General features: G+C 41.5%; 1 long non-coding RNA gene across 1 annotated transcript in view; it reads right to left on the bottom strand.

Moving 5' to 3' along the window:
• LOC309608652 overlaps window positions 1-23,881 on the bottom strand; it is a 228,033-nt gene extending 204,152 nt beyond the window's left edge. Inside the window, exon 1 of the long non-coding RNA XR_014233038.1 lies at window positions 23,707-23,881. This is a non-coding gene — a long non-coding RNA (uncharacterized lncRNA). The remainder of the gene's footprint in view (window positions 1-23,706) is intronic.
• Between the last annotated feature and the right edge of the window lie 317 nt (window positions 23,882-24,198).

Genomic DNA, 24,198 nt, shown 5'->3' with positions numbered 1-24,198 from the left:
TTTAAATAGCAGCAGAATTGTTCAGTTGTCTTTCCCACTTGGACTGATTGGAGAAATCAAGGCCTTTTCAGTGAGCCCAGTCTATTAGCAGGCTAGAGAATCGGGTGTCCTTTGCCCCTTCCCAACCCCTTTTTCCAGAAGGCAGGGGATATGGAGAGACAGGGAGCACCAAATCCGACAGTAATGGGCTGTAATTGAGTTCTCAGTTTGTTTTAACTGCCTGGGTGTGATTGCCTGTGAAAATGGTTTGATTTTATGCTCTTTGTGAAGCTGCGTCAAGCCTCATTTGCAATAACAAGGGCTTTCCCTTCCTTTGCTTCTGTTCAAAGTGGGGATGAGTGGAGTGGGGGAAAGGAGGGAGGGTATGTTTCCAAGAGAGCTTGCAAGGGAAGAGCTGTAAGCGATCATGTGTAGAAGTGAGCAGGCAGATGGGGGAAGCAGTGCTATAAAACCGCTCTCAGGAAACCTGCAGCCTCGGCAGACGACAGGTGGAATATGTATCTGGCACCTAACAAACTTCTCCTCCAATCAGCAGCTGCTCTGTGAGGACTGGTCAGGCAGGCATTTGATGAGACCTGCTCCATGTCTATGTACAATGATAAAGCATAAGGGAAAAGTAGGAGAGGCCCTAACTAGGACACCATAGAACCCATACTGTTCATACTGCCTTGTCCTGGCTATTTCTTACAGAGGCAGAACTCATAGCTGTGATGTCCAGTTCAGTAGACACATGTAGCTACTGAGCACTTAAAATGTAGCTGAATTGAGATGTGACTGTGAATGTAAGATACACACCAGAGTTCAAGGACTCAATGTGATAAAAGAGCTTAAAATATCTCAGTAATAATATTTTATGCAGATTCAATATGGAAATGATAATGTTTTCGATATATCGGGTTAAATAATAACACATATTATTAAAATTAATTTCTCCTGTTTGTGCTTTATTAATGTGGTTACTGGAAAATGTGAAATTACATGTATGGCTCAAATCACATTTATATTCGACAGTGTTGGTCCAAAGACCAAATCCAGCATCCTTCCTTAGGCTCCCATAGGTTGTAGTGGTTAGAACTGAGTTCCCCACATGGCAACCTCACTTTGGCAACCCCAATGTAGCTCAGTTTATTATACATAAGAATGGCTTTAAGAGCCCTTAATTGCTGCATTAAAAGCTCAAAAATGCTTGATATTCCAACTCCAAACACAGTCAGAGCTGCAGGATATCATGTGGGCAGAACTGGGAAAAACACTTAAGACAGCACAGAAGTCACAGTCCCCAGGAAGGCATTTGCCACCTTTGCCGTCCACTTTAAATCCTTGTTCTTCTTCTCTCCGTTTATATCATCACCTTTGTTTCTTTTCTTTTCTTTATTTCTCCTAATGCTGGAGAGTCAAACTAGTATTGATTGAATAGCTACCATGTGCTAGGTTCATGCCTATGATCATCACAAAACATTCCTATGAGGTAGGTACCATTGTCCCCATTTGAAAGATGAGTAAACTAAGGCTTGGGGAGCTGAGGGCATTTGCCTGAGGTCACACAGACAGTACGTAGCAAAACTAGCATTCTAAATCCAGACAGTCTGAATCCAGTGCTAATGCTGATTCTGTTCCTTAATTCCACCACTCTCTTTCCCATTTTGCTAAAGCCATCTCTGGCTGTTAATTTTAATACCCTCACCTTCAATCAGTCCAAGAAGCCCTGGGCTTCATGCTTCACAGAAAGGAAAAGTATAGCACAAACAGGGAAGCAGCCTTGTCTTACCCTTTGTAATACATACATTGTCTTGCCTATTTTTTTCTTTTTGATGGGTTGATCTCCCACCTCCATACTCAAGATTTTGTCTACTGTGTCGACAAATCTGAGAAATGTACAAGTAGAAGTGAGGGGCTACTCCATCCTGGACGCCCACTTCCAACCTAACTGTCTTGCTCACGCTTTGTCCTGTATGTTTCATTCTTGCTGGTGTGACACTTCATCTTTTGTCCCAAAGCCTAGGATGCTCAGAGCCACCTCCTCTGGTATATCCTAGTCGACCTCATCTCTAAGGTTCAACTTAAGTGCCTTCTCCTGTTGGAAGTATTCCCTGATCCTGCGCAGCAAGACATGATCTCTCCCTGTACCTGTCTTATGTTGTTCAATTAGCCCTTTTCATCCTTGTATTACAATGATGACGCATTCCTCTCATCTCTCCTACAAGGTTTTGAAGGAGAAATAGGCACTGTGATTATTACGTAGACTTTGGAGGCAGTGGGACTTGGGTTCACAGTCTGGTTCTGCCACTTACTAGCTCTGTGACCTTAGGTAAGTTATGGAAACTCTCCAACTCTCAGCTTCTTCATCTCTAACATGGAAGGACAAAGGATCCTCAATTTATGATGGTTCAATTTAGGATTTTTCAACTTTATGATGGTGTGAAAGAGATACGCATTCGAACTTTGACCTTTGGTCTTTTCCCTGGCTAGGGATGTGCGGTGTGATACTCTCTCCTGATGCTGGGCAGCGGCTCCCAGCCAGCCACGTGACCGTGAGGGTAAACAAGCGACACACTTACAACCATTCTGTACAGTATTCAATAAATTACATAAGATTTTCAACACTTGATTACAAAATAGGCTTTGGGTTAGATGATTTTGCCCAACTGTAGGCTAATGTAATCGTTCTGAGCATGTTTAAGCAGGCTAGCTAAGCTGTGATGTTTGATAGGTTGGGTGTATAAAATGCATTTTCGATTAATAATATTTTAAATTTATGTTGGGTTCATCGGGATGTAACCACATTGTAAGTTGAGGAAGATCTGTACTAATATCACAGGTGTTACACTAATATCTACATCACAGGTGTTGAAATCCAGCTCTACCTCTTACTAATCATTTGACTTTAGATGTCTCCTTGAGCCTCGGTTTCTTTATCCTCAGAATAAGAATAATAATACTCCTCTAATAGGTTTTGGGATTAAAAGATATCATATGTAAAATGCACAACACAGTAAAATATGACATAAAGTAGGTATTCATTAAATGTTTATTGAATGAATTAATAAATGAGGATAATGGTGGTCAGGTCCAAGGATACACAACAGACAGAATCAGAGTTAATTCTGGCTTATTTAAAGGCTACATGACCACTTATTGAAGATCGTACATAAAAAATTAAAGAATAATAATAAGAACAATTTAGTGAGCACCTCCAATAAGCAAATATTTTAAAATGGTACCTGATAACCTTATGAGACAATAGTTATTACCACCAACGAAGTTCTGTCCAATTTAGAATTCAAGCTCCTCACCACTCCATCATGTTGATACCCATCAGATGGGGGAATCCAGGTTTTTTGGGAGTCAAGACACCGTTAGTCTAAGTGATAGAAAGGAACCTTAAGATAGCTTAAGCCAAGGGGAAACTTATGATTCATATAGTTGGGAAGAATAGAGGTCTCTGAGAATTGAAAGAACTCCTGGAACCCTGTGTTCTCCAGGAGCCCTAACTATACCCACCCAATTTCCAGCTGTTAAAATTTGCATATTATTTAGGTATCAAATCAAATGCCATTTCTCTTCATTACCTTTCTCCTTCTCTTCCCTTTGAAGCACTAATTGCTCCAATCTCAGATTTCCCTGAATATTTTGTTTATATAAAAGTACTTGCCATATTTTGCCTTATATTGTAGTGGTAGTTATCTTTGTATTCACATATAGACCAGTTCAGAATTCTGTGCAGATTGGATGCTTAAATATTTTTGAATAGATTGATGGATAGATCAAGAGATGGCTTGATAGGTACATGGATAAATGGGTAGAGGTAAGGTGAACATGTAGATGAATGGTTAGATGGATAAATAAATGAGAGATGGAAAATATATTGATGGATAGAATTGTGGTTGGATGAATGAATTGAAGGATGGATGGGTACAAATAAATGGACGGAAGGAGATATTGTATGGGTGATAGATTGATGTATGAATGATTTACTGAATTAGTGGATGTATAGGTGAATGGATAAATGGGCAATGAGACGGGTTGCTGAATGACTCAACCTATGCATTTGAAGGACACCTGTTCCTTTCAGGTATGCATAGAAATTTAGTTTTCTCTTGTATAAATAAAATATGCAGCCAGCACAACTTTCCTTTTTTCCACGGTAAACCTCTTAGAGGACATCAAGAAAAGTTGATGCTTTCTTTAGATGGAGACTGAGGAAATGCAAGTAAAATGTTTACCTGTGTTGTGGTTTTTGTATTACACATCATAATGTGTCTGAGTATCTTACTGAAGAAGAAATGGAAAAACAGATTTTATATAAATATGTGACAGTCCATTAATCTTGGATTCTGAGAGTAATGCTGCCCACTTTGACTATGGAGAGAGAAAAAGGTCGGAGGTGAATGGAGCAGTTAATGGACTAGTTAATCACGTATTATCACTCATGGGGGAAAACAACACTCCAGGAAGCAAGTCCTGCTTGCTCCCTTTAACCCACTTTTTGCTGCCCTCCTGCTACCAGGCTCAGCTGCTTTCTCGCCTTTGGAATGAGCAGAAACAAAGTTGTATTCTGGAGCTAAGTCATAAGGAAAAGTCATATAAGTTCTTAGAAATAAAGGTAGCACCCATATTCTAATCCGACTCAATCGAAATAGAGTAGGACCATCACTACCCTGGTATTAGATGTAATATGTTTCAGAAGCTGTACAAAAAAATTGGTCCTTAGAGACAGGCAAATTTCATTTGTGTCCAAATTCTTTTTCTTATTGAGTGAGGGACTTCTCTTTCTAGCATGATGGTCACCTAGGTGTCTCCTACCAGCTCCCTGCTACCAACCCTCTTGCTGAAAACAACTGTCAATCCTAGATAAAACATTTTTATACCTTTTTTAAAAAATTTTTTATTTATGGCTTTGTTGGGTCTTCGTTTCTGTGCGAGGGCTTTCTCTAGTTGCGGCGAGTGGGGGCCACTCTTCATCCCGGTGCGCGGGCCTCTCACTATCGCGGCCTCTCTCGTTGCGGAGCACAGGCTCCAGACGCGCAGGCTCAGTAGTTGTGGCTCACGGGCCTAGTTGCTCCATGGCATGTGGGATCCTCCCAGAGCAGGGCTCGAACCCGTGTCCCCTGCATTGGCAGGCAGATTCTCAACCACTGCGCCACCAGGGAAGCCCCTTTATACCTTTTTGAATGCTACTTTGAGCTGGCAAGAAGTTCAGTGATGCTCATAATAAGGACCTAGAGATGTAAGTGTAGCATTGAAGCTGCCCTGTGCCTAGAGGGCATTTTTCTGATCTTTGTGAAACTTAAGTTTCTACAGCCTTACAGGGCTTAGAAACAGAATACAAAACTCAGAGTCCACATAAGACAAGAGGATGTCTAACACAGGATGTCCCCAATAAAGCTGGGCTCTACAGAGCTTTAGTACACTTTAGTGTACAAGAGAATTAGAAATACACATTCTGGAGGACTGCAAAGAAATTTGCAATAAAAGAAGTTTGCCCAAGAAATTGTAACAATGAATGGAGAGGAAAAATATCCCATGAGAAGTTATAAACACAAACCAGCCATCATACAAAGTTGCAGTCAGAAGTCACTCTATCTGTTGAAAGTCTAGCTAAGAATTTAGTTTAAAATGGTCCTAGTCCTGTTATCCCAGGCAGTTGGCAGAAACCTGGGTCAATCATCTCCAGAATAACCATAGGTAAAGTTTCAAGGAAATGTGCATGTCTCAATAAAGTAAAATATTAACTGTATACAACGTTTTATAAGCTAGACCTAGCTTTCTCCCTCAAAATTACAGTTACCAGCTTTCAAAATTGCAAGCTTTCATTTGGGTCCTGGAAAATTTAGCTTTATTTGAAAGAAGAAAATAGAATGGAAGATAAGAATAAAAATTAGAATGAGAAGGAGGAGAAAAAAAAGCAAATGTATAGGAAGAAACGTATTTTACATGAGTGTTACTGTATTTCTGGACATACAGACTATGGCCAGTTTCAATTAATATAAATAATGTTTAAAGGGGTATATTTGCATTCAAATGTTTGACTAGATTCTTTTTATGTATGTGAAATAATTTCCTAAAAGTATAATAACTGAATTAAAGTGACTGAACATTTTTATATCTTCTAATTCCTGATGGAATAACTTATACAAAAGAGCCTTATGAACGTCAGTGAGGTAAAATATAAGGGACTTAACATTATTTTTATGAAAAGGTAGGGAAATATGAAGAGTAAGAAAGGCACTGAATTTTAGTTTGATTAATTCACTAAGTATCTCTTAAGCTCATGTTTTTTGTTAAGGAAATCCAAGGTGCTGAGGATACTCTCATAAGAAGTAGTCACAATATTTGCCCTCCAGGAACTAACCAGAAGTAAAAGGAGATGGATAAACAGTGTATATCCATGCTTGGAACTGTGTCAGCACATAGCAGATGTTCCATAAATATTTGTTGAATTAAATAAACAGGTATTTAGAGTACAATGATGCCACGATAAGGATGTAGAAGGGATTTTTCTGCTGAGCCTAAGCAAAGACAGGATGTAGATTTGATGGAGAACTTACAGAACCAGTTTCATGGTAAAAAGGCGGTGCCCTGGAATAAGATGTGTAAGGTGAAATTCTATCTTCTGCCAGCAGTCTTACTGGGAGATTTGGGAAGCAAATGGCGGTGGTGGAGAGTGGAAACACACGATACCTTGAGTTTGAGCCTTACTGAAAATCCCCAAGATGCAAGCCAGAATTCTGAGCTGCTAAACACCTCTTGTCTCAGGAACTTGGAATTTGCTGTTTTCCATGTCTGGACCACTCTTCCCCAAGAGAGCCTATGGGGAAGAGTGGTCCAGATATGGAAAACACTTCCTGTGGATCAAATATCACTTCCTCAGAGAGAATTTTCATGCCCCTCTTGAACTCCATACCCCTCTTACCCTGCCTTATTTATCTGCATTTTACTACCAGCAGACTACTCTTCTTATTTGTTAATTGTCAACCCCCTGCAAGAAAACGTAGAAGAGAAAGATATTTGTCTCTTTCGTTCACTATTATAACCCCAGTGTTCAGAACAGGCATGCAGTATGTAGCAGAAGTTCTGCATAGTTTATAGTTAATAACACTCATTAAAGATGTTGTGTTCTTACCACAAAAAAAGGTGGGGGAACTCAAGATATTTTTAGAGGTAATGGATGTCTATTATCTTATGGCGATGGTTTCACAGGTATATACATACATCCATACTCATCAAATTGTACGTATTAAATATGTGCAGTTTTTGTATATCAATTATACCTCAGTAAAGCTGTTCAAAAAGGAAGCTCAATAAATATTTGTTGAATGGATAAATGAATGAATAAGTAAATAAAGGTGATTTTGCCTGAAAACCCATCTTATTCAGCTACTTAGTTCTTGTAATAACTGCCATTCACTGAGTGATTACTATTTTCAATCACCATGTTGACTTTTATTTGTACATTACTTCATGTAATCACCCAAGAAATGTATGCAATGAGTCCTATTTATTTCTCATTTTATAGAGAAAAATTTTACAAGACAGAGAGGTTTCAAAATGTTCTTGGTACAGTAGTTTTACTTACTGTTGTTGGTTTTTTTGCTTTATTTAACATAAAGAGGGCTTTGTATGTCATCTGAATTATACCACGTAGCAGCTAACATAACAGAGTGAGGTCATGGAGGGGACGTGGGGTTTGGAATCGGGTCACCTGAATTCTAGCTCAAACTGCACGACTATGTGGGCCCTCACTTTCCCCATCCATAAAATGAAATCTCCTCCCTGTCTCCCCTACTTCACAGGAATATTGTGAGCATAATGCAAATTAATAAATGTGAAGGTTCTTAGCACGCTATAATTTGCTATACAAATCTGGCTATACTTTTGTAGCTATCCCCTCAGGGGAACTAAGTGTGAAAGACCTGAAGTTTCTTCCAAGTTTATCTTCCTTTGCATATTTCATTTGCCTAACTTTGGTGGACAGGATCATTAATATTAATGTCCAGGCTTCATGAATTATGCACCTGAACCAAGAAATTTTTCTTCCACCTTTCCCATCTTATACTTCATTTCACAAGCCTAATGAGCTTCAGCCACTAACAAAAACCCCACAGAAAAGGAAGATAAGATGTGTCCTTGGGATGGCAGAACATGGGGCCATTCCCATACCAGGCATCATACACTGCCAGCAGAAAGTCTAGACTTATCCTTATACCAGCATGCATTTACATTCCCAAGTATTGATCTCTGTTTTCACCAAAGTCCAGTTGGGCCATTTGCTACCTACTGACTCAGGTGGAAATGAGGTTGAAAATGCCTCTAGTGGAATTCTGGTTACACACTCAGTCAATGGCTTGTCCACAAAGTAATGGACCCTGAGGAGGCACACTGAAGATGTAACTTTAAAGGAAGAGAGGGAAGAACATACATATTTGGTAAATAATGATGTTCCTACCACATTTCCACAGCAATCAACAGGTGCCAAGGGAGGTAGGCGGAAAATGCTTATGGTAGGGAGAATAATGCCCCCACCCCAAAGATGTCCACATCCTAATACCCAGAAACCGTGAAGATGTTACCATACATGACAAGGCATTAAGGTTGCAAATAGAATTAAGATTGCTGATCAGCTGACTTCAAGATGGGTCGATTATCCTGGATTATCCAGGTAGACCCAGTGTAATCACAAGAGTTTTTAAAATGGAGAAGACGGAGGCAGAAGAAAATGCATGTCAGAATGAAAAAGACTCAAGTTGCCATTGTTGGCTTTGGGGATGGAAGGCGGCCAAGAGCTAAGGTGTGTGGGCAAGCTTTAGAAGCTGGAAAAGGCAGGTAAATACGTTTTCTCCTTCAGAAATGAGTCCAGCCCTACCAGCACTTTGATTTTAGTCCAGCGAGACTCATTTCAGACTTCTGGTCTCCAGAACTGCAATATAATAAATCTGTGTTGTTTTAAACCGCTGTTTGCAGTTATTTTTTACAGAAGAAATAGGAAACTAGTACAGTCCTAACACTCTGAATATCATCTACAAGTTTCTGACCAGAGTTTCTGGCTCATTGCCCTGAAAGCTAGAATACAGAGATGCCAAATCAATCCGGAAATTACAAGATCCAGGGCATTATCCCTACACTAAGACCAGTGAGTTGAAAGATTTGCCTCTTCTTTGAGTCTCCACTTATTCATCTCTGAGAAGGCTGGACATTGGTCTCTAGGGTTCTCTTAGGTCTGTAACCAAAGTCTCCAGGAATGTTTTGGCATGCGCCTGGTCACTACTGTCCTAACGGGAATGGAACCGCTCATGTGGCTGTAGAAGACAGGTGTACAAATACCAAGACTGTTTTAAAGACAATTCACAAATACATGTGACATTTCATAATGTTGCTGTGTTAGATATTCACAGCTGTATAAACAATTTCCCCCCAAATTTGCAGTTTAGGACAAGGAACATTTGCTATCTCACAGTTGCTGTGGGTGAGGACTCTGGGCACACCTTAGCTGGGTGCCAATGGCTCAGCATCTCTCACTAGGTTGTAATCAAGGTGTTATCTGGGGCTACAGTCAAGACTCTACCGGGGTAGGATCTGTTCCCAAGCTCACTTATGTGGCTGCTGGCCAACTTCAGGTCCTCACTGGCTACTGGGTAGAGAGATTACTTCCCTGCCATGTGGACTGTTCATAGAGCAGCTCACAACAGGGCATCTGGCTTCCCTCAGAGGGAGCGAGCCACAGTCTTAATGGGGTCTAACATCTGAAGTGACACCTGATCCTTCTCCTGTATTCTATTCATTAGAAGAGAATTAATACGTCCAGTTCGCAGTCAGTTGCTTGGGGCAGATGATGACAGAAGCACATGAATACCAAGAGGTGAAACACCTCAGATGCCCTGTATAATACGTAGAATGATGAATCAGTAAATATCCCCAACTACTACAAAGGATAATGAGTTTGATTCTCAGGTAAGGGGGAAAATCATATTCTAGTATGGCTGGCTTGACTGAAAGTCAGGAGATTGATCTAATGAGGCTGAAGCCATGTCTTCAAACCCCTCATGGGCTTACCACCTCAGCCTGGCCTGGGTCTGCTGAGGATGAAGGATGGGAGACTTTCCACTGCGCTCCTGGTACAAGATACCATCATTTCACATCTAGATGATTGCAATAGTTCCTTAAAGGCCTACTGCCTTTTAATCTTGCTCCTTTTCAACTCATTTTCTACAAAGTAGCAAGAATATCTTTAAAATAAATTATGCCACTCTTCTGCTTAAGATCTTTCAATGGTTCTTATATACTTAGGATAAAGCCTGAAATTCTTACCAGCCTGCAAGACCAGCATGACCTGGCAGCTGCCTATCTCTCCAGTCTTGTTTCAGGCTTTTATTTCCCCTTATTCCCTGCTCTCAAGCCACCATTTCCTTTTTTTAGTCCCTTGAACCTACCAAATTATTTCTTGCCCAGGGTCTTTATACAATGCTGTTGCTTCTTGCCTGACACAAGTTTCTTTGAACTCTACCTGGTTAATTTCTACTTAGTTTAAATGCCATGTATTCAAGTGATGTAATTTGTCATTTTACAAGTGGTATCCTTGTTGAAGGTCTACTCTTTCATTTGACTCCAAGTTTTAGAGGAGAAAAACCATATCTCATAAGCTCACTACTATATATCAGCATCTTTGAAAAGTGCCTAGCACATAGGAGCTTGATAAATAGTTAATGAGTGAATGAAGAAAACTCAGGACTATCCAAACTCTAGGTTGGACAAGCCACATCTCCTACCTATAGGTCTTAGAAGAACTATATACACAAAGAAATAAGAACAAGGCAGGGAACTTACATGAGAGTCGAACTCTAATAATCATGTAGGACCTCTTTTTTCCTATACTTGTTAGCTCTAAATATAGCCTTACATCAATCAAACTGAAGGTATACTCTGTCTATTTCCTCCCATTGTTCAAATATGTATCCTAATTAATTCAATGAACATAGAGGCACCACAGAAAAAGATACAGAGGAAAAAGGAATGGTCGCTCCATAGCATAGAGCCAAGCTTGCTTAGCCTGCCACAGACCTCTCAGCCTGGGGCAGCATCTATAGGACACACTGTCTCTTGGAAGAAAAGAAAATGGCTAAAAGGAAGAGAAAGAGAGAAGTAAGACTGTACCATCATCGACTTGTAGAAGGAAGAAAGAGAAGGGCATGTGTACCATCCTTTTATTCCCTTGAAAGTTCTACCCATCAGGATCATGGTCCTCATAAAATAGCCTGGAATAAGGTCAGCGTTCCCCTTCCAACTCTTCCTCCCTAATAGGGGAATGCCATGACCTTGAGCCTGCTACATCTTTAGGGAGGACCAAAGATAAGAGTGGAAGAAGGATGGATTGGGGCCCTGGGCTCTTTTCCCTAAAGAACAATAACAGCAGTTATTGGAATGAAGTGGTTCCTGTGTATGTGGAAAATTGAGGTGCTATCTTGAGGATTTTATTCTTTCCCCTTAGATAACACTAACGTTCAGAGAGACTTCACATTTATTATATTATTTGATCCTTATAGCACCTCTGCAACATTGGTTGGGGTAGGACTTTGATCCTATTTGAAAGATGAGGAAATCTAAAAAAAAGAGTGGCTATATGTATATGTATAACTGATTCACTTTGCTGCACAGCAGAAACTAGCACAACATTGTAAAACAACTATACTCCAATAAAAATTAATAAAAAAAGAAAGATGAAGCAATAGACTTAGGTCAATTGCAGACATAGAGAATGGGCTTGAGGACATGGGGAGGGGGAAGGGTAAGCTGGGACGAAGTGAGAGAGTGGCATGGACTAATATACACTACCAAATGTAAAATAGATAGCTAGTGGGAAGCAGTCGCACAACACAGGGAGATCAGCTCAGTGCTTTGTGACCACCTAGAGGGGTGGGATAGGGAGGGCGGGAGGGAGATGCAAGAGGGAGGGGATATGGGGATATATGTGGACGTATAGCTGATTCACTTTGTTATGCGGCAGAAACTAACACACCATTGTAAAGTAATTATACTCCAATAAAGATGGTAAAAAAAAAAAGCTCCTCATTAATTTAAGCAAATTCATTCACTCATTTAACAGCTATTTCGTCTCTCCCCCCGCACCCCCTGCAAGTGTAGTTCCATGGGGACAGAGGCAACCACATCAATTTCATTGCGTTCAGGAATGTTTGCTCCCAGGAAAGTTTGATGAATGAATAAAGAGCAAAGAGAAAACAAAACAAAACAAAACAAAACAAAAAACAAAAACAAAACCCTGCCTGCATTGAAATATTTTGAAATAACTCTTTTTTTAAAAGTCTATGATTTTCTATTAAATGATACTTCCCAAAAGTATTAGAGGATCTAAGCTTTTTGTTAATTTATGCATGTATTGGTGAAAATGCCGTTTGGTTGTTAAGGATCTATTTTTTTCCTCACATATTTCTTTCTTCTTCTTCTTCTTCTCCTCTTTTTCCACCTCCTCCCCTTGCTTGCTCATTCTTTGCTGAATAATTCAGTCCTAAGTCTATTAGGTGGGACACAAGAGGATAGGCATCTGTATCGAAAGGGGAGAAAGCTGTGGTGCTCGAGTCCTGGACCAAGACCAGGGAGCAGGGAAGGGCCACATGTGAGGGCTGCCCTGAGCAGAGTAGCCTGAGTCCAACCAAGTGAGGAGGACGTCCAGCAAAGGGGCAGCCTGGTGTGAAATGTCAGGGCCTTGAGCACGTGGGGAGGTTGTCCACATCAGAAGAGTCATCCCAAGTGTGGTAAGAGGGGCATCCACAAAGAGAAGCAGCCCTCAGGGTCCAGGTGGGATGAGAATGTGTCTTCAGGTAGGGAAGGGGAGTTGCCCAGCCTAGGAAGTGAGAATCTGAGCAGGAAGAAGAGCATGAGCCCCAGGAAGGGCAGGCTATGGGGAGTGTCATATGGGGTGAGGTGAGGGGATTAGCTTACAGTGGAGAGTCGGAGAATGACCAAAGTGAGGAGGGGTGCCTGGCAGAGGGCACTCAAACCCCAAGCACAAGCCGCAGGAGAATACTTATGTGTGGGGGAAGCCCGATTCTGGGGTATCCAAGACACAGCAGGGTGAAGAGGTGTCCAAACAGGGGGTGGTCCTGCACGGGGTGTTGGAATTCAAAAGGAGTGTGGGTACCACCTTCTCTGGAGGAGGGAGAGGAGATAGGAGATTAGTTGTGCCGAGGGATTGATCAAATAATAAATAGAGTAAGGATAGCAGGGACCATTTGGAGAAGGGACATACGAATACGGAAAGGCAGAAAATTAGAATGAAAACTGTAGTGCTGAATTACAATCAGACCGAATTCATGGTCTTTAATACAGACAGAAAAATAAATGTAAATGTGTGAATATACACACATACATTCCCTGGCTCTGTCCACCAAGAAGATGTGAGTGTAGTGACATCCCAATAGCAATGAGCACACCTAGAGCTCATATCTTGGTTTCTTAATACCATTCTCCAGTAAAAGAAACCTGAACTCCTAGGCGAATAGCTAATTCCAGGAGTGGGGGAGGGAAAATACAAGATGAGACTGAAACATCTTGTGACAGAGAGAAATAATAGGAACATCTTAAAGGGGTGTAAAACCCAGCTTGAATGGAACCCCACTGGCCAAACTGGGAACAACTTGAGTAACCAAATAAGTAATGATAGTCATAGATTATAATACACCGAATAAAATAGAAAACTGTGCATCCATACTGATAAAAATAACTTAAAACTGTGAAGACAACGACATATTTACATAATGTCAAAATACTTTCCCATAAAATACTTACTAGTTACAAAAGGAAGTGTAGTGACTTCACAGTGGGGAAGCCTGGCAGACACCACCTTAATCAAGAGATCAGGTAAACAAATGGAATCATCCAACCCCTGAAGGGATGCAGTGAGAAGAATGTAGCATCGGTTCTGCAATATTTCTGCCAAGAATGCAGAACCTGAATCTAATCATAAGGAAATAGAATATAAAACCAAATTGAGAGACATCCTACAAAATAAATGACCGGTACTCTCAAAAGTGTCAAGGTCAGGAAAGTCAAAGAAAGATTGAGAAATGACGGAAGAAGACCAAAATCACATGAAACTACATGCAATGCATGATTTACGTCAGTCTTTTAGCTATAAGAGACAATTGGAGGAACTTGAATGGGTCTGTGGAGCAGGTGGTGGTGACATATTGATATTTATGCTACCTTCCTGATTTGAGTGATATCTCGTGGTAGTGTAGGAGAATGCCATTTTTTGTAGGAGATATACGCCAAAGTATTCGGAGGTAATTGGACCACAGGTTGCCAACTCACTCTCAAAAGTTTAGAAGAAAAGTGTTTGTACTGTGTTTGTAATCTTTTGGAACATTTCAGTGTTGTTTCAAAAAATTTAAAAGGCAATTGGAGGGATAATGCTTCATTGGTTAACAAAAATGCCAATAGTCTTTGCTTTGATTAGAATTAATCTGATAACACTGCTGGGGTTTCCGTCCCCCTCAAACAGAAATCCTGATTTGTAGTCAGGAATATCTTTGATCCACTTTAATGAAGTGGTAGAAGAGGGAAGAAATTAAGCATTCCTTACATGGTTGAATACACCATATTTTCCAATTTTTGCAATTCCTGGGGGAAAAGACTACAAAGAGGACCTTAGTAACAATAGTAACAGCTAACAATTTCTGGGAATCTTCTGTGTTCTAGGTATTATTCTATGTGTTTTGTATTTATTAACTCAGTTTAATACTTTCCACAACCCTATGAGATAAGGATAGGTTTTATTAATACCACATTTTATGGACAAGGCCACAAATCTGGTTAGTAGCATAGTTGAGATTCAAACCTGGGTAGTATGACTCTTGGGTCCACAACTACTATGTTGGTAATAATAACTATTTTGGTGCTAAGTATTTAAAATGTCCAAGGCACAGCACTAGTAACTTGCCTTGTTTAATAGTCAAATGAACCCCATGAATTAGAGTTTTCAGATAAAGCAAATTTGACCAACGATACACAGTTAGTAAGTAGGGGAGCAGGAATTCAAACCTAGGTCTGTTTGACCCTGAAACCTGGACCCTAAGCAATTATACTACATCATCTATCTGATGGTGGAAAAGTCAGGAATCCTAGAATTTTACTGTGCTTTTCCCTGTTCCCCATGGGGTTTGGATTCTTTGTGCAATGTCATTTAAAAAAAAGATAGAAATGAGGTTTGATGTTCATCAAACCCTGTTAGGAGCTGTCATGTTTAAATAATCTGGTCCTGTGAATGGTTGGTCAGTTAGTCAGTATACATTTTTTTTTAAAGATTTATTTATTATTTATTTATTTATTTAATTTATTTTTGGCTGCTTCGGGTCTTAGTTGCAGCACACGGGATCTTTGTTGAAGCATGTGGGATCTTTCGTTGTGGTGCACAGGCTCCAGGGAGCGTGGGCTCTGTAGTTGTGGCGTGCGGGTTCCAGAGCACACAGGCTCTGTAGTTTGCGGCACATGGGCTCTCTAGTTGAGACACACCAGCTCAGTTGTTGCAGCGCATGGGCTTTGTTGCTCCGAAGCATGTGGGATCTTAGTTCCCTGACCAGGGATTGTACTCTCGTCCCCTGAATTGTAAGGCGGATTCTTTACCACTGGACCACCAGGGAAGTCCCAGTCAATATACTTTTGAATAACCTGGTCTAGCAGAAATCTGACTTTGAAAGTCTCCCTCACACACACACTGTTCTTGTAATCCATCTTTTTGAAAGGCCAAGGTGATCAAAATCTTCTAACAGGCAGCCAAGTTGTTTCCTGAAACTTCACCTAATGGGCTCAGAAGCAGCGGTACTCTGCAGAATTTCCTGGGCTGTGCTGTCATTTCTGAAATGGAATGACTGGGAAGGCTGGACTGTATATAAGTGAAACCAAATGTCAAAGGTAACTCTTTCTGTTGTCTCAGAGTTTCAGTAGACATCCCAAAAGCTTAAAATGTATAATAGGTGATAGGTACCCCCATATCCTAAAATGAGATGCCATATCCCCCATATGGGACATAGAAAGGACATGATAAAACTGGTTCTGCCAGCAAAGTCCCTTACCTCCAGCCTGTAAAAATGTTGAACTGCAAATATTTAGAGAGCGGAGCCCTTTGGGGAGGGCTGTTGGGATGCCGTAGGGTCTCTTTTCCTTTTCCCCCACAAGATGGAGGGAAAGGGTTATAAGTGTTGATATTAAATTAGATAATAGAAGATTAACGGGATTACAGAGAGAACTTGGCCATGTCCCTGGAGATTAGGAGAGCATTAGAATGGCATGAGCAGCTGAGTCGACTGTGAGTAGAGTTCTACTGGGTGAAAGCCATCCTTTCACTGATAGTGGGACAGAGGCATGTATTTTCTTGGACCAGATATCAGTCACAACTGAGAGAGATTGCCTAGACTGTCTCTGAAGAATCCTGTCCATGAGGATATCTAGAGGCACCCAATCAGAGGATGAACTACCAGAAGACCAAGGACTGATGGGAAACACAAGATTGTCCCTCAGAGAACAAGTTAGCTTCAGTAAAGGAATTGCCCTGATGGAAAATCCCAAGGAAAACACACAAAAGTGATCCAAGAAAGAGAAGTCAGTTTTAACTGTTCACCAAGCCTAGAATCCAACATCAGCTTCCAACAATGTCAGCCACATGAAATTACTCCCCTCTTCATCTGGGCTGACCCTGAAGGTGACAGAAGCAGCACATTCCCAGTGGAGTAGAAGGTGATCGAGAGAAAGACAAAAGCCAACCATACTCTGTACCCACTAGGGGCCAGTTTCCATCTGAGGGAGGGGATGGGTTTAAATTTGAATTATGTTTGGTTTACACTGCATTATTAGTTTGAACCATATGAAATTGCCCTTTACATAGATCAAAAATTATCAAATACTGGCAATTTCTCATGGTTCAGCCTAAAACACTAGATTGGATTAAATAGTTTAATGCCAAATTGAAATTACTCTTGAGAATGAAAGGAACTCAAAAAAGTTGTGGTATCTGCATGAGATTTCCTCCAGGGTCAGGGTAAGGACTGACCCTGGTGTAGTCCCCCATCTACTCAATCCTTGGCTGGGAACAGCCCAAGGAGACTGTGACCTCAACATAAAAATGCTCCAATGGGTCCTGAAGGTGTCACAACTGGGAGCTGTCAGCCAACTCCACCCCTCACAGCAGGTTCTCTCTTGAAGGGAGGTTTTAGTGGGACACTCTCATGTCTGTACAAATAACCTACTTTACAAACGGGGCAACTGAGGTCTGGGGAATTTGGGTACCCTGTCCAAAGTCACTCAGTAACTGACAGTTGTTATTCTAACCCAAGTCTATCCAAAAGTGAAATATTTTCCACCACAACAAAAGGACAGAAGAAAAGTAACATGGATGGAAATGTGTAGCACCTCCAACATTCTCTCACTCTTCCCCCCCGTTGTTTTCACGCTCTCCTGATTTTAACCTTCACTGCCCCACCCAAGCCTTATCTTTCAATCTTTTTTTTCTCTTACCCAAAGGCCAGGCTATACAAAATTCTCATGGGCATGTGAGCACCCTCATCTGTTTCCTGTCTCCATGGCTTCATACATGCTGTTCCCCCATCTGGAAAATCCTCTCTGCTCTTGTCTTCATTGGTGGCTGTTTATTTTCATCAACCATTTATGTCTGCCTTTTGCCTTTGGCCAAATGCCTTAAGTTCAGTGGTCTGTGTATGATTCATCATACACTGTTTCTTCATTCTGTGGTCCAGTGCCAAACACATAGTAGGGCTCAGAGAGTATTCTTGGAATGAATGAATGAACAAGTAAATGAATAAGCAGCTATTATCACGATGAAAAATCATTCCTGGATCTTTGACCTTCCTCCTTTTTTCCCATTTGTCCAATCAGGTGAAGACGAAGGCGTTACACAACAGTTCCATGAGGTCATTGTAATAGACATTTCTACTGTTTACCAATACCCAGGTCATCTCTACTTTGGGGCACACAGGGATGAGTGCCCTTATTTGCCTAAAATAGAGCATTAGGACTATTGCTCTAGGCCATTAGGCCAGTAGGGCTTACTTTGAACAGTGAAATGTAAGCAGAAGTGGTGCGTGCACTTTGGAGTGGAAGTGCCCCATTGCCAGGGCTCTCTTCCCATGCCAAGGAGCATCATAGGAGCATGTATTGCCATGGAGGTGCTTTAAGTCAAGACCTGGAATGGGAGCCACCACATGGAGGAGAGCTGCTCTAGAGAGGTACCCACGTTGACAATAGACATTACAGGAGCAGGAAATACACTTCGGTTGTGTTAAGTCATGCCACAAAATTTGGGATTTGTTTGTTACTCTGTAACCTGGCACACTTGACTAACACAGGCAGGGTCTCATAGAACATGATAACCAGTGAAACTGCAGTAGTTTGCACATTGTTCCATGTGTCAGACATGAGCTAGTTCAACTTCAGATTCCCAGGTCCCATCCACAGAGATCTGAGACTCTCTAAGCTTGGGTTAAAGTTTAGGAATCTGTTTTGATTAAGCTTCTGGTGAGACAGATGTGCAGGCATGTTTGGGAACCACTGCGTTACAGACTATTAAATGTAAAGTCTTTTTCATATGAAAGGCTTTCCCACTTGGCAGAAGGGACCAGCCCAAGGATACCCCATAGGTATCCAAAGAATCCTTTGTTCTTGCAGCAGTCCACAGAGGTCAGGCCACGATGTTCCTATAAACCTCCAACAAGACAAATGTTATTCTCTGCTCTGCAACTTTTTATCTCTATATGAATGGAAAATGTTATGCCGTTGAGAATGGACTATCCTGTATATTTCAGGCTATAGTCAACATTCTTAACTTGTAGTCAAAGTAGTAGAATACAAAGATCTAATATGGAGTCAGATTTGTTCTTCCTATTACACTCTAAGTCCAGGTTCCACTGCATATCAACTATACAACCTTGGACAAGTCACTTCACCTCTCTGAGCCTGCTTCTTTGAACATAAAATGAATAAAGCCTTCCCTACTGGGTTGTTAGATGGATTAGAATGGGCCTGAATTGAATTCATTAAAGACATTCAGTAAATGGTTCTTACTATCATGAAGAGACTGAAGTCCAGAGAGTCACATGAACTTGCCCGAGGTCACACAGCAAGTTTGTGTAGAGGAAGGAACAGACCACAGGATTGCTTCTACCTCCCCAGCTACACATCTGTGTAACTGAACCAGGAGATGGACCTTCAGGTAAAAAACGACCTGGGCAGGGTTAAGGAGAGCAGCAAGCCAGCTCTGCTGTGCGGGGTACTGGGGCATGGCTGGCTGCCTGCCTGACACATCAGTCCCCAGATACCTGGTCCTAAGTGAAAGCCCACAGGCAGGCATTGGGAGTGCAAACTCTCTGCAATTAAAAAGCTAATGGCTTTTAAATGGAGCTGCTCCTTAAGCCAGCAAAAGCCAAGTTGCCTTCAGGGCTCCAGGTCATAATAGAAGATGGAGAGAGAGGAAGGTGGAGCTTTTAAGCCCAATCCAAGAGCATTAATTTTAAATGACCCCAACTCTTCCTTTCCTCCAGCCCACAGGCAATGTCTTCTCTGAAGTGTGGGCTAGGTGTTCTTTGTATGGGTAGAGAACTCAGACCATTGGGATTTGGACCAGTTTAGCTATTCTCTTCACACCCAGCAAGTTCTGGGGCCTTCTGGTTGGGTTCAGGGATCAGTCGCTCACTTGAGAAACACATATGGAGCTGTAGCTGTGGGTTAAGTGTTGAGCTAGGACCTGTGGGAAGATCAAGAAGTGGTGCGATGCTGCCAAAAGAACCCTGGCTGGGAGTTATGACACTTAAATTCTGCTCCCAGCTCTGTCACTCACTATCTGTGTGAACTTAGAAAGGTCACTACATTTCTCTGTGCCTCTTCATCTATGAAATAACAGAGAAGCTGGTTGAATCTGATGATGATGATGATGATGATGATGATAGGCAACATTTATTTAATGCTTACCACTTCCCAGGCACTGTTCTAAAGGCTTTACATGGATGAAATTATTCAATTCTCATTCATCTCATTAGTCATTCCCATTTTACAGATGAGTAAACTGAGGCACAAGACATTTGAATAACTTTCTGAAAGTAACACATTTGGTAAGCACAAGAGCCCTCATAGTCTCAACTCTTATAGTCTGGCATTTAAGAATGTATTCATAAACATTGTGTTCTTCTGGCTCTCTAGACTCTGCCTAGCCTTCCAGGACGTGGTTCCAAGGAGTACTGGACCTCCTGCCCTCAGAGTTTTCTTCCTTAGTAGGGAAACAAGACCATCACCATATTGGGCAAGATGGTCTGAAACAGACTAGACTACAGGAGTTTAGGGAGGAGAGAGGATGGGTTCTAGTGGTCAGGGAAGGCTTTGTGGCAATGCTGAGATTAGATATGGTTCCTGCAGGGTAGGCAGGACCTGGATAAGTAAGGGAAGAGAAGGCAGACATTTCTAGTAACAGAAATGTATCAGGCAAAAGCCTAGAGGTTAGAATGCACATGATGTCTAAGCCAGAGAGCATGGCTGAGGACACCACCCCTTTTTTAACCATTTATTCCCTTGGAACACCCCTGCACCGTCCTTCAAGGCTGAGCTCCAGCGTCATCTCTTTTCCCAACCCCTTCATAACCACCCTACACCTAACATAAATTTGGCTACTGTCATCTCTGCTACACCTTGCCTCTTCTGCTGGACTGAGTTCCTTTTGGTCACAGACGGAGTTTTGTACTCTTTCCCATCTCTGTACCCTCAGTTTACATAGCCTGGCACCATGTGATATGCATTAGATGATTAATTCATACTGGAGAGATTTACACCAAATGAGGTCGGGGCATGGTGAGCTCAGACTGGCTATCTGAAAAGTTTGGATTTGATCTGAATTTAGGCTGAGGAATTGAATGATCCTGGGCAGAGGAGTGACCCCATAAAATCTGTGTTCTACGAAACCCATATTGGAGTGCCAAAACTTGGGGTGGGTGGGACAATAATTTTTTGCCCTTTTCATATGGATTTAAGACAAAGAGAAGAGGAGATACCAATGATTCACACTCTATAAACTTTATGAGGCTATTGGTAAGGATGAGGATGACGGTCATGGTGCTGTTGATGGTGGTGATGGTCAAGTTTGTCTTTTGGATGCTGTTCTTCCAAGAATCCTTTCCCTAAAAGAGGAATATGTTTTACTTATTTTTTTCCTTAGGATTTCTCTCTGCCAGCTCCCATTTCAGGTTCTAAGACAATGACTTTCACATAGTAGGTTAAAAAAAATGAGGATGGAGGAGGTGCCTTTTACAGCACTTCGTAAATTTTAGGTCAAACACTCTAACTGAAGATTTCCAGGAAAAATACATTTTTTCATATTACCCAGGTAGGCTATTTTAGCATTATATTACACTTGAAACTCAGTAGTTCTTTGCAGTTAATCAACCACCCTCCAGCTACATCAGAGACACAGAAGAAGGGGGAAAAAAGTTGGATCCTAAACCTAGAAACTCAGAAGTGCCAAGAGCATTTCTTTAAAAAAGTGAAAGTAGATGGAACTCAAGATAAATTGGGATGAACAGCTTTGAGGTCATTCAGACAAGGAGGAAGGTACCGAAAACTGCTCTAATCCCAGAGCTGGGCAAAAGAATTAGCAGGCACTTAGAGGTCTTATCAGCAAAACTAGAAGACAAGCAAAAGAATAGCTTTTTAGAAATAACTAGAGAAAAAAATGAGCTTCTCTAGTTGAAGAAACAGGGAGCTGAAATTGCAGGGACACTTAAACCTTCAGAATATAATTGTTCAGATTTTCGAGAGTGTCTCCAGAACCTGAGAGGTAAAGCCCTGGCTCTTTGAAAGAACACACACACACACACACACACACACACACACACACACACACCGATAGCCACAGTAAATGACTGCTACAAACAAAAGAAGCCACCTGGACTTTAGAACTTCACGTTTTATAGCCACATCTTACAGGTATGCAGGAAGACCTGTTACTCATTTGAGGGACCTCTTAAGAAAAAAGAATTCTATCTTCCCTTAACCCCATCTGTGCCTTATTAGGTAACTATGGCTCCTGAGACCCAGCTGTCTAGACAGGACTCCTCATTAAGAAGACACAATACAGCTTCAGGTCCCTGGAACCTGGGGGGGAGTCAACATCTGACAAGATATACCCCAGTGAGATTGCAAATGACATTCGCTCAAACATAAATATTTACACTCCCACCTCCCTCTCCATCAACACCAACCACATATCCTTTAAGTACACATTCAAACTTCCACTACATATTCATGTGCACACAGTACACAATCATACATAAAGCCAATCACCTCTACCCAACCTAACTCCACCTCTTCACTAACTCAATGAGCTACCTAATCCCATTTGCACTATCATAGCAAATTCCCTACCAGTACCTTATATATACTCATATGCATAGACACCCGACTATCACATCACCTCTCATATCCTTTTATTTTTTTATAAGCCATGTGCTGTTCTAAAAAAATTGATGTTGTATCAGTAGGTAAGATAGAGATGGACCCTGCTCTCACGGAACTTACATTCCAGTGGACAGATAAACAAGTAAAGTATATAAATAAGATAGATTTAGACGGTAATAAGTGCAAAGAGGAAATTTAAACAACTGAATGTCACAGAGGCAGAGAATCATTGAGCAGGATCCAGGAACTCACACCCCTACCACTCAAGTGCCTTATACCTCAGACTCCTTTTCTGCAAATAGTCCTGCTGCAGGAAGGAGAGGGGGGCTGGAGAGGATGGTCATGTCCCAGGTCTCAGGCGAGTCCCTGGGATGGCTGCCGAGTGTGGGTTCTTGGCTTCGCACAGGAAAGAATTCAAGAGAGAGCCATAGTAAAGTGAAAGAAGTTTTATTCAGGGAGAAACACACTCCATAGGCAGAGTGTGGGCCATCTCAGAAGGCGAGAGGCCCCAGGGTATGGGGTTGTCATTTTTTATAGGGGTGGGTAATTTCATAGGCTAATGAGTGGGAGTAGTATTCCAGCTATTTTGGGGAAGGGGTGGGGATTTCCAGGAATTGGGCCACTGCCCACTTTTTGACCTTTATGGTCGGCCTCGGAACTGCCATGGCACCCGTGCGTATGTCATTTAGCTTGCTGATATGTTACAACGAGTGTATACTGAGGCTCAAGGTCTAGTAGAAGTTGACTCGTCCGCCATCTTGGACCTATTTGGTTCTAATCAGTTTATGTCATGTCCTCGGGCTATGTCATTCTTTTAAAGGTTGTGCCCTGCCCCCTTCCCCTGTCTCAGTCCCACATGTATACCCTACACACAAGTACGTTTTCCTCTGCCACTCCAGCACTCCTACAGACAAATAACTATACACATGACTCTTTCTCTACCATGCTGTACAACACACCTGTTTATATACGAATATATCAGTTTCACACACACATTCTCCCCATCACAACTACCTTACTTTCCCACCCCTCACACACTCTTATACGTGGATATACCCCCACATAATTCCCCGCAACCAGAGTTCAACTTCACCAACATGCAACATGTCTCCGCAGGCATGTCTCCACACATCACGACACTCTGGTACCTATAGACTGCACATTCTATTTACACAAAGACGCGTTCACACACACTTCATTCACACACAAACACACACAGCAGAGATCAGCTAGGTGTTTTGTGACGACCTAGAGGGGTGAGATAGGGAGGGTGGGAGGGAGGCTCAAGAGGGAGGGGATATGGGGATATATGTATACATATAGCTGATTCACTTTGTTGTACAGCAGAAACTAACACAACATTATAAAGCAGTTATACTCCAATAAAGATGTTAAAACACACACACACACACACACACACACACACACACACACACACACACAGCAGATCTTGCATTTAGCCTCATTTTGCTTCACAAGGGAGTGCATCTGGTCTTGTTTACCAATTTACTTTAAGAAATACAACTCCTGTTATTCCTCCCACCAGCCCCAAGGATCATTCAGTCTGTAGTTCTGTTAAGAAAAGACAGAGCTTACTCTGATCTCAGACTAAATGATATCTGTAAACAGTGATAGGAAGAAAAAAACAAACAACTTTATTTGGTTGAGATCCAAGTCAGGAACTTGTTTGCCATTTCCCTTGAAGTCAAAGCCATAGGGAATTTACCTCTTCCTTTCCCT

This window comes from Balaenoptera borealis (assembly GCF_965194805.1).
Source record: "Balaenoptera borealis genome assembly, chromosome: 13".
In the NCBI taxonomy this organism is placed as follows: domain Eukaryota; kingdom Metazoa; phylum Chordata; class Mammalia; order Artiodactyla; family Balaenopteridae; genus Balaenoptera; species Balaenoptera borealis.
The sequence above is the reverse complement of the archived record's forward strand: the minus strand, read 5'-3'. Positions and strand labels throughout refer to the sequence as shown.